Source organism: Vigna umbellata, chromosome 7 (genome assembly GCF_029865625.1).
Source record: "Vigna umbellata cultivar VRB3 chromosome 7, Vumbellata_1.0, whole genome shotgun sequence".
NCBI classification, from domain to species: domain Eukaryota; kingdom Viridiplantae; phylum Streptophyta; class Magnoliopsida; order Fabales; family Fabaceae; genus Vigna; species Vigna umbellata.
In genome coordinates, this window is record NC_142171.1 from 23391803 (window position 1) to 23402873 (window position 11071).

Below are 11071 nucleotides of genomic sequence, written 5' to 3' on the forward strand. Positions count from 1 at the left end.
TTAAGCAACTAGCAATTAATATTTATTCTTTTTGTAACACACATATTTAATATTTATTTTATCGAAGCAATATCATAGTATTAATGATCTTATTAATTAAATATGTGTGTGTGTTGGGGTGTGTGTGATTGTGTATGTATGTGCGTGTATACGTATATGTGTATATGGTTGGGTGTGGGTGAATATGTGCATGTGTGTATGTGGGTGTATACGTGTGTTGGTGTGTGTGTGTTTGTATGTGTATGTGTGTGTTTAGTTTTAATGATAATTTGACACTTATATATGTTAATCATCCCAATTTTACGTGTTTTGTTGGTTTTGATTAAATTCACGAGTCAAAGTTTAATTTATGAAGATAATAGAGAAAGTCTAAGTATTTTACAACAACTCCTTAACAAACAATCTATCAGACGACTCCTTAACAGACGACTTCTTACCAGACGGCTCTTTATCAAACGACTCCTTATCAGACGATTCCTTACTAGACGATCTACCAGACAAGTCCTTTCTAGATGACTCCTTTCCAAACGACTCCTTCCTAGACGACTCCTTCCAAAACGATTTCTTCTCAAACGACTCATTACTAGACGACTGCTTCCCAAATGACTCCTTACCAAATGATCTACTAGATTTTTAGTACAATAAGAGACCAACTAAGCCCGAAATGGCCCTAAGACCGTTCTCAAAACTACAGACTTTCCCCAAAACTGTAGACTTTGTCCAAAACCCCGATCTTAGAAATTTTATGTGTCATGACTAGGGATGATAGCAGATCGGGTCAAGTACGGATAGTGTGATACTCGAATCCGACCCACATGTAAAAAACTGTATTCGTACCTGTCCCGCTACTTGTCGGATACTCGCACAAAAAAATCCGAGGATTTTTTTCAACCCGCAGATACCCGTTTCAACCCGCAAATTTAAAGAAAAATATTTTATGATTTTTTAAAAATGTTTAAATTAAATTAAAATAAAAAAACATATAACTTTATGAAACAAAATTGGGCCAATGTTCAAATAATTTATTTTATGAAAATAGGTCAAAGGTGCAAATCATCCTTTTTATTATTAATTTTTTTCTTGAAAATGGGTCAAGCCCAAACCCTTCTTTAGGGTTTCCTCCTCAACTTCAAAGTAGTGGTCCTTTTCCTCCCCCATCTGGTGCTGTACGAAAGTAGGGGAAGGATGCCACGTGGTAGTCCTCATTCTCGCCCAAAAGATTAGGGTTCAAGAATGTAGAGAGCTTGCGGCGCAAATTGGACCAAGGTAAGGATGCTTCATGGCAGTTGTAGGAAATTTTTCCCACGTTCGAGGTTCTCTCGTGATGCTAGGGTTTCGCCTCTTCTCTTCTGTAGTGATGGCTCCTTCAAAGAAGGTGGTGGCGACACAAGTTGCGTTTTTTTTTTCTATAAATCTGTATTGATTTAGGGTTTGAAAAGGGTAGACGACGAGATCTGTGGAGAACAACTAGAGGAAATCCTAGGAGGAAACCCTAGGATTGAACTTCGTTTTTTTCTCTCTTTCTCTAACGATAATGTGAATGAAAGGAGAGTGTAGAAGAAAAAAATTGAGATTTAGGGTTTGACGGCAGAGACAGGATACAACACCTATTTAGAAAATAATTTAATGGACGAAGGATAAAATTGTAAATTTATTTTTCAGATGGATAACAGATACCCACATATACGAATAATGTGATACCTAAATCCGACTCATTAGCAATCGGGTATTAAAATACCTGCTACCTGCGGATACCTCTTATCCACAAGTACTAAATACCTCTTATCCACAAGGGTTTCAGCGACAAGTTGCTTCAATTGACATTGGAACAGAAGGCTTTGGTGCCACAATGCGATGTTACTGGAGTGCTCGCTTAGGCTCTTGGATATCTATACTCCTGCTAAAGATTGCCTTCTGAAATCAAAGGAAAGCTTGAGTTTGCTTTCCAATCTTGATTTGTTAGCACTCATTGATGTTTGGTTAAGATGTGAGACTCCTTGCATATCTTCAATAATTATATTTTACTATTATCTATGTATCTTATGTATCTTGTAGATATATGATTTGTGACTGAAATACTTATAAATAGAATCACACATTAAATGCTTAAACACTTCGATTTCTAACTTGAAGTATTATTAATTTTGAATCATATTATTCGGTCTTTGTATTTTTCATCCACGATTGTCAGCTTTTTAAAGGAACAGTAGTGAAACAAAGTCTTGCTGTCATTTGTTTGATTGAATCAATAAATCGACGTATAAGACGTAAACTCATATTATCTTTTATTGTTTGTTAAATAAACTGTTATATTACATGAAAATATAAATTTACTTTTTAAATATTATCAAACATAATGTAATTGCAGTTGGTCATACATTTAGTTTTAAAGCATTAACGTTCTTTATATTGCAATGCAATTAAAGTTAACTTAGCTCACCCTTATACAACAATAAATATTAATTAATTTAAAATAAAGTTTAAGAAAAATTATTTTCAACTTTTTTAATAAATAAATATATGTTTTCATGTCGGCTTAACGAATACAAAGTTAAATAAATATTAAAATAAATAAGTTAGAGTTGTCATATCTTTAACTATACATTACTAAAACAATATCTAAGTAATCACCTACCTTTAGTGAATGTTATATGAATTATAATTGGGAGAACTACCTTCAATCACTTGGATAAAATTTTAGAGATGATATTAAATTGAAAACTTAAAATTACACTTAAAAGGAGTAAAAGTAGAAATTACATTTAAATTATGACTTCTTTTTTGTTCTTACATGATAATTACTATGGAAAAAAAAATAACATTACATTAAAAAGCTAAAATGGCGTTGTAAATTCAGAATCTCCTCTCGTCTTTCTTTTCACCAAATCATATCCTTTATATTGCGCAACCCATTTCTATTGATCTCATCACATTTTTCAATAATATGAGGATTCATGGGCTGCGAGTACATTGAACATATTGCTCATCTGGATTCCTCATCCTTCCTACAAACATATTAAGCATGTTGAGATAATAATCAAATACTCTTAAATAACATGAAGGAATGTGTAGATATAACATTACATATCAAATAAGATCATACATTAATCAAGAATGATCTTACCCTTATATGTTGCACATCGAATTAAGAGAATTGTGGATGTGAAATTTGGGGCAACTGTAATAAAAGTTGTTGGTTAATAGAAAGTAGTTGTTTGTGATGTAATATGAAAGAAGAGAAGAAGAAAACCTAAATATAAAAGTGAAGTAAGAACTAACCATTTAATGGAGGAAGAACCCTTAACCTTTAATCGGAAGATTATCCCTCCGATCATAAAGGTTTCTCCTAATTTAAAAAAAGATATAGAAAAATCAGTATGTTAAACAAATTATAAGATGCAGCGTTGCTTTAAAGTTGGTTTTGTGTTGAGTGTGATTAACTATAAATCAGATACCTTTGGTATTTCCTTGATTTGATTTTGAGATTAGGATCTCATTCTTCAAAAAGTATACATTTTTCTCCTTCTCCTCTTCTTCATCTTTGCTTAGGCCCATTTCATAACTTGCCTGACAGCTCTTTCAATCTCACCTATATATAGATGAAATAAGTAGGTTAAAAAGATTAAATTATTTTAGTAATTCCTTTTAAAATGAATTATTATTTTCATTAAATTATTATTTATTATTGAATAATCAATTATGTTTTTTTATAAGTTATATATATTCCTCTTAAATTTAAATGGTTGGTTTTTTAATAAAAATTGTTCAGTCTTGTTTATCATTTTCTAATATCAAGATAATATTTTTATTTCATACCTTTAATTTATACAAACAGAAAAAATTTCTTTTTTTATTATTCTAATTTTATATTTTTCATAAGCAATTTAGTAAGATGTAGGATAAGTTCATAACCACATTACTCAATTATTGAAAAAACTATAAGTAAAGAGCGAATTGAAAAAATATAAAAATTCTAAATACTTCATATATAAAATAAATTAATAAAACATTAATTGAAAATAGTTATATCTATGAGAAATTTAAAACTTAATTAAGAATTAAATTAATACAAACATTAAATAAAGTTTATTTAATTCATCAACTGTAACATGTAGCAATTAGAAATTAATATTCTGCAGTTTAAAATACACGCGATTGTTTATTTATTCAATGGGTGCATTCATATCAAACTCAATAATATTAATTATTATATTAATTAAAAGTAACGTATAATTAAGCTTAATATATATATATATATATATATATATATATATATATATATATACATATATATATACATATACATATACATATACATATACATATACATATACATATACATATACATATACATATACATATATACATATATACATATATACATATATACATATATACATATATACATATATACATATATACATATATACATATATACATATATACATATATACATATATACATATATACATATATACATATATACATATATATATATATATATACATATATATATATATACATATATATATATATACATACATGGAGTTTGCCAACATAGATATAAGTTCTTTTTTTAGTTGATATATTTTAACAAAGTGTACTGGATTTTAGTAGACAAATGTATGTAAACTCTTTTTTCAGTTGTCTTTTAAAAAATATTTCTAGACAACTTAATAGTCAACATATCAACTCTCTCTGAAAATAAACTAGTAATTTTAAAATTTAAAAACAAAATTTAATAACAATCAAAACGAAAAAGGTATAACACAATCCTCCAATCAAAAATCAACATCAACATCACACTAGTGCAGTCAGAAAAAACGACAACGGTTATTTTCGCCCATTGGCAGCGGTTCTTGAACCGAGACATATACTGGCGAGACAAAAACTCTAGACTTTTATGCCTCGGTTCATAACCAAGGCAAAAAGATAGACGATTTTGCCTTGGTTCAAAGTCAACCGAAGCATTATGTCTTTTTTTTTAATTTTTTTTCGCAGGAGTTTAAGTAACATCATTGGAATGATACAAAATGTAACAAAGTATGGACTAAAGTACCAAACCTTAAGGGGAACCCATGCAAGCTTTTTAACTGTAGCAGTAGATCTTCCAGTAACATCATATGTGTTGAAGAGAACTATTAAAAAAGAAATTGCTTTAGCATACATTTATATAACAAAATGGGTTGAAACATTGAGGTTCTTACCAATCTACTACATGTCTAAGAGGGCTGGGAGGAGACTTGTGCAATGAACAAAACCAAACAACAGTGTTCTCCGGTATTGAGATCACAAGTAGCTGCCAATGACGCCTGAAATTGGTAATAACTTAATTGTCATATACCAAAATTAATAAATGAAACTTTAAAGTTAACAAACTTCACTACCCAAGTATATAAGGGAGAAAATATATTTCCTTCCCCATTGCAAAGCAGGTGGTGATGCATGTTTGGATATCATCAAATTTGTTTCTTTCATGAGTCATAGAGGAGTCAATGAACCCATATACATTATTAAACCCCTTCTTGTTACTAACATCAAACATATACCTAAAATGAAGAAATAATCTGATATAAGTAACTTGATAAAAAATAATTATGTAAAAAAGTTTTTATAAACTTACATCATCCACAGCTGAATGAGTGTAATATTAATCTCTTCTCTCCCCAACGCAAGCTCCCTAACATCTTGATGATGCAAGTACAATGGGATTTGAGCTTCTCTTCCGAATGTAGTAGAATCCTAGTGTACATTCATCGGCGCATCTGAAATGATTTTAGCAAGCTCGTCTAACGCATCAAGAGGGTCATCCCGAGATAAATGAGTCTTCTTCGGTGTAGGACTTCCCTCATGACCTCCTATCTGCTGTTACATGAAAAAATGGTTATGTTATAACGTCAATTAGAAGTAAATTTTAAAATTGAGAAGTATATAGTACGAGTGTTTACCGGGGAATTAGATACATCACCAACCAAATGTCTAGGCCAGGCGACAAAGGACTTAAATTCCTCTTCCACAGTGAAGAACTCATCTGTAGGCACAGGAAGAACGACATCTGGTATGACAACTTCATCCACTGTGACCTTGACCTTATCTTCTGCAAGTTGTACACCATGCACTACAGTGGTTGTCTCATAAATTGTACCACGAGCCACTAGCATGGTCCTAGTATCAGAGAGAATATATAACTGACATGGACGAGTGTCATCCATGTCGTCCCCTAGGGCACCGGTAGTTGAACAACTTCCTTTACTGCTTCTACCTGTCAAATTAAATGTTAGGTTATACAAAAAGTAAATTAATAAACAAAAATCATTAAGTTTACCTGTAGGGGGCACATGTTCCGCTATAGGAGATGGCAGAGGACGATTGCCATAATCCTCATAATGCTATTGGAACTAGCACGCAACCATTTCAGCAACTTCATCATACAACTCTTCCTGAACCTTCTTTGTGATCTCCTGCGTCATCTCTTTTCTTATGTCCTCTTCATCTTTTCGTATGAATATGGACGCGAGGAAGACCCAAAAAACTGTTGTATGCCTATGCCAGTCCCAACACCACGCACCCGTCGTGGGTGCTCAAGTCGTCCAATAGCTGTGGCAAAAATATCCTGACGACCTTCTTGTGTGAATTGACCTTGGGAGCTCTGCTCAACCAAGGAGTCCTGTCACATAACAAAACTTCAAAATCATTTGAAAGATCTATGTAATATATATAACAAAAATGTTGTAAAAATAGGAGAAATGACATCTTACAATTCTTTCAAATATCTCTTTGGCAGAGTCGAAAGTGTAGGAGCCCAATGGTCTTATAGGGGCTAACTTCCACTTCTCGTGCCGAGATGGTGGTGAAGGAGGAGGAGGAGGGTCACCACCCTCAGAAAGTGGAAGTCTACTATCTGACTTCTGCTTCATTATTTTTTCCTCAAGCTTCCTATATTCACCACGACATAGTAGGTGTGAATTTGTATTCTGAGCACTTATTCCTTGTGCTTTTGACCTTTTTTCCTGTGAAAAACTGAAACAATTGTTATAAAAAATAATTATAAATGATGAATTGAATGATTTTACCTACATTTACCTGCCACGTCTCGGATGAAAGAAGCTCTACAAATTGATGCCATGTTTCTTCGTCAATTGCTGAATATTTGGAACATGTCATTACTTTTTGGTCCAAATATATATCTGGACGTCAATTTTGTCTTAAACCCTCGAAATCTTTCTGCAATTGCAGATAAACACCTATTCCTTAAGCTCTCTACATTTGGCATATCAAATGTCATCTACAACAAAGAAAGTAATAACCTTATATCAATACAAATTTATCAATATAATGAATCTAGAATTTGGAGCAATATTGTTTAATTTACCAATAGATCTTGCCAAATGGGATTCCTATCAGCCTCAAATACATGGTCAAAGGATTGAGTAAGTATAGAGATACGATCACGTGTTAGTACTCCAAGGTAAGACCTAAATACATCTGCATTTGGGCCAGATGCAACTCTAGTGACCACGTCAATAATGAAAGGTGTCCTCTCACCTGCATTTCTTTTAAGTATAAGCTGTCGTAACCTCGTTGCTCCTCTCGTTCGTCTAGAAGTGGTGGGGACTTCATCTGTCACATATATTTGTCACAATAAATAAGATGAAAGATTAATAAAAGACTTATAAAATAACATATATTATTTAACAAAAGCCATAAGTATTTACACAAACATGAAATTCATACATAATCATATGGGTTGTCATCAATTAGAGGGTCGTCATCCAAATTTATTGTCGTTTTAAATGGATGGTTGTCAACAATATGAAGATTACTTAGATTTTCTTCTTTATCTTCAATTTGTCTTTTTCCTTGAAGAGCAACATACCAATGGTCAGACGCATGATCTTTGACATAAAAAACCTGACTTGCTTGATATGCCATGATAAACGGTTTTGTCTCCATAACCAACCTTTCGAAAATCAACAAGTGTCATACCAGATTCATCTATTTTGACACCACTCTTATTGTCGACCTACTTACATTGGAAGAGTGCAACGGAAAACTTAGTGTAATCAACCTCCCATATCTCTTCAATTCTACTATAATATCTCATGGATCCAATTACATGATTTTGATCTTTGGATGTGGAAAATTGTAGCGACTCAGCTTCTAGACTGACGCCACTATTTTGTACTATGCTTTTATCATCCAAAGTCTTTGTATAGAATGTGAAATTATTAATTTCGTAACTTGTACAACATACAACATCAAACTTCAAACCATTTGCTAGCCACAACAAAGTCTCAGAGCACCGTGATTCTTTCAAAACTTCAGATTTGAATCAGGACAAGAATGTTCTGTTATGCTCCACCAACTGTCATTTCTCTGATTGTCTTGGATACTTGTGCTTTACAACGGCTTTGTGTGCTTCCAAAAATGGGATCACTTCATCTGTGTTGTTTAATATGTACAGATGTGCTTGCATCAATTCTTCAGGACTTTTCATCACCACATTCACACCTTGGATGCTTTTACTTGTAGAATATCTATTCAACCATGATGTCCGAGGGACTCCTATCAGATTTACTTTACTCATATAATCAGAGCAAAACTCAATACTTTCTTCAGCAATATATCTTTCAATCATTGAACCTTCTGAACGATATTGATTTTTGACGTACCCTTTCAAAAGCTTCATATAACGCTTAATAGGGTACATCCATCTTAAGTATACTAGTCCACACAACTTTATTTCTCTGACCAAATGAACAAGTAAATGCACCATGATGTCAAAAAAGGATGGAGAGAAAAACATTTCTAGTTGACACAAGATGATGATAATTTCGCTTTGAAGTTCATCTAACTTTATAGGATCGACGACTTTACTACAAATTGACGAGAAAAATTAGCACAATTGAGTTATGGTCTGCCTAACTTTTTTGGGCAAAATTCTACGAATTGCCACCGGTAACAATTGTCGCATTAAGACGTGGCAATCGTGAGACTTCAGTCCAACAAGCTTTAAGTCCTGCATTGACACTAAGCTCTTGATATTTGAAGAGTATCCTTGTGGTACCTTGATACTCCTTAAACAAAGACAAAAACTTATCTTCTCTTGTCTGGACATTGTGTAACATGCAGGGGGAAGATAAGTACGTTTACCAATCTCTCTTGGTGCCAACTCTTCTCGGATCTTCATGTCAACCAAATCCAAACGCGCATTCAGTCCATGTTTTGTTTTTCCCTGAATGTTTAGTAGTGTATCAATCAAGCTATCACAAACATTTTTCTCTACACTCATGACATCTATGCAATGTCTAACATCTAACTTTGACCAATATGGAAGATCAAAGAATATTGATTTCTTCTTCCAAGGGGTCGTTACAGAAGACTTCTTCGACGTTATCCCAAATACATGATGTACTCTATTAACTTTTTCAAGAACATCAAGTCCAGTAAGTGGAATGGGTGCATTGTCTTTCTCTTGTTCTCCATTGAATGGGTCCATGTACTCTATTAACTTTCACTCATTCTTGGGTGTGATGCCTTTATTTCATTAACGTGTTGAGAAATGTAAGCAATCACATCAACAATGTTGTTTAAGATGTACAAATGAGCCTGATCAACTTCTTTTCTACTAACACTTTCAATTCTCACACCTCGAACACCCTTACCTTCACATTTTTCTTCATGTCTGCTCTTAGGAAGACCCACTAGTTCACAACTTGGCATATAACTTCAACAAAATTCAATGGCTTCTTCCTCAACGTACCACTCTATGATTGAAGCTTCTAGTCGATACTGATTCTTGACATATCCCTTTAAGATCTTCATGTATCTTTCAAGATGGTACATCCACCTTAAGAAAACTGGTCCACATATTAGAATTTTTCTAACTAGATGAATAATAAAATGAACCATGATATCAAAAAAAGAAGGTGGAAAATACATCTCAAATTCACACAATAGTCTTATTCCTTCATTCTTCATTTGATCTAAACTTCTAGGGTCAACAACTTTCTTGCAAATGAAATTAAAGAACAAACTCAGACGTGTTAGAATACCTCTAACAGTAGCAGGTAATATGCCCGAATAATAACTTGTAACAATTGTTGCATCAATACATGACAATCGTGAGATTTTAAACCAACTAACTTTAACTCTTGCATAGAAACAAGGTTACTAATATTTGAAGAATAACCTTGTGGAACCTTCACACTTCTTAAAGAGTTGCAAAAAAATTGTTTTTGTTTTTTAGAAAGAGTGTGATAGGCTGGGGGCAGATAAGTGCGTCTTCCAATTGTCTGTGGATGTAACTCAAAACAGATTCCCATTTCAGCCAAATCTTGTTGTGCTTTTATTCCGTCTTTGGTCTTCCCTTTCATGTTTAATAAAGTTCTGATGACACTATCACAAAATATTTTTTCAACGTGCATCACATCTATACAATGTCTAACATCAAGTTTACACTAGTATGGAAGATTAAAAAATATTGATCGTTTCTTCCAAATATTTTTTGTAAAGGTACTTTTATGATCTTTTCCGAAGACAATGTCAATGTTTTTGACTTCGTTGTACACTTCTTCACCATGGCGGGGTCTGGACACAACCTCATCCTTAGTACTTCCATTAAATGTTTTTTTCAATCTACAGAAGGGTGATTACGAGGAAGGAATTTTCGATGTCTTATATATAATGTCTTTTGACCATGCTTCAATTGAAGGTAACTAATGTTTTCTTTACAAATGGGACATGCAAAATGACTATTAACACTGTAGCCGCTCAAGTTTCCATATGTTGGGAAATCATTTATAATGCTAAAATAACATTGCACACAAACAAAAACTTTCTTGAACATCTGAATTGAATACTTTGACCCCTTCTTCCCACAACATTTTTAAATCATCAATTAATGGTTTCAAGTAAACATCAATGCATTTCCAGGTTGTCTAGGACCCGATATCATAATGGACAACATCACATATTTTCTCTTCACAAAAAAGGAGAAAGATTGTATATCATCAACATAAGTGGCCATGAACTGTGTTTGCTACTTAACTTCCCATAAGGATTCACACCA

The 11071-nt window shown here is 32.9% G+C and overlaps 1 long non-coding RNA gene and 1 pseudogene across 1 annotated transcript; both read right to left on the minus strand.

Moving 5' to 3' along the window:
• Window positions 1–2792: 2792 nt before the first annotated feature.
• On the minus strand, window positions 2793–3551 carry LOC148195484 (uncharacterized). The gene is made up of 3 exons (XR_015780719.1): window positions 3456–3551; window positions 3280–3346; window positions 2793–3178 (listed from the first exon to the last, which is right to left on the minus strand). It is a non-coding gene; the product is annotated as an uncharacterized LOC148195484 (long non-coding RNA).
• Window positions 3552–5742: 2191 nt separating this feature from the next.
• On the minus strand, window positions 5743–9292 carry LOC148195485 (uncharacterized; annotated as a pseudogene).
• Between the last annotated feature and the right edge of the window lie 1779 nt (window positions 9293–11071).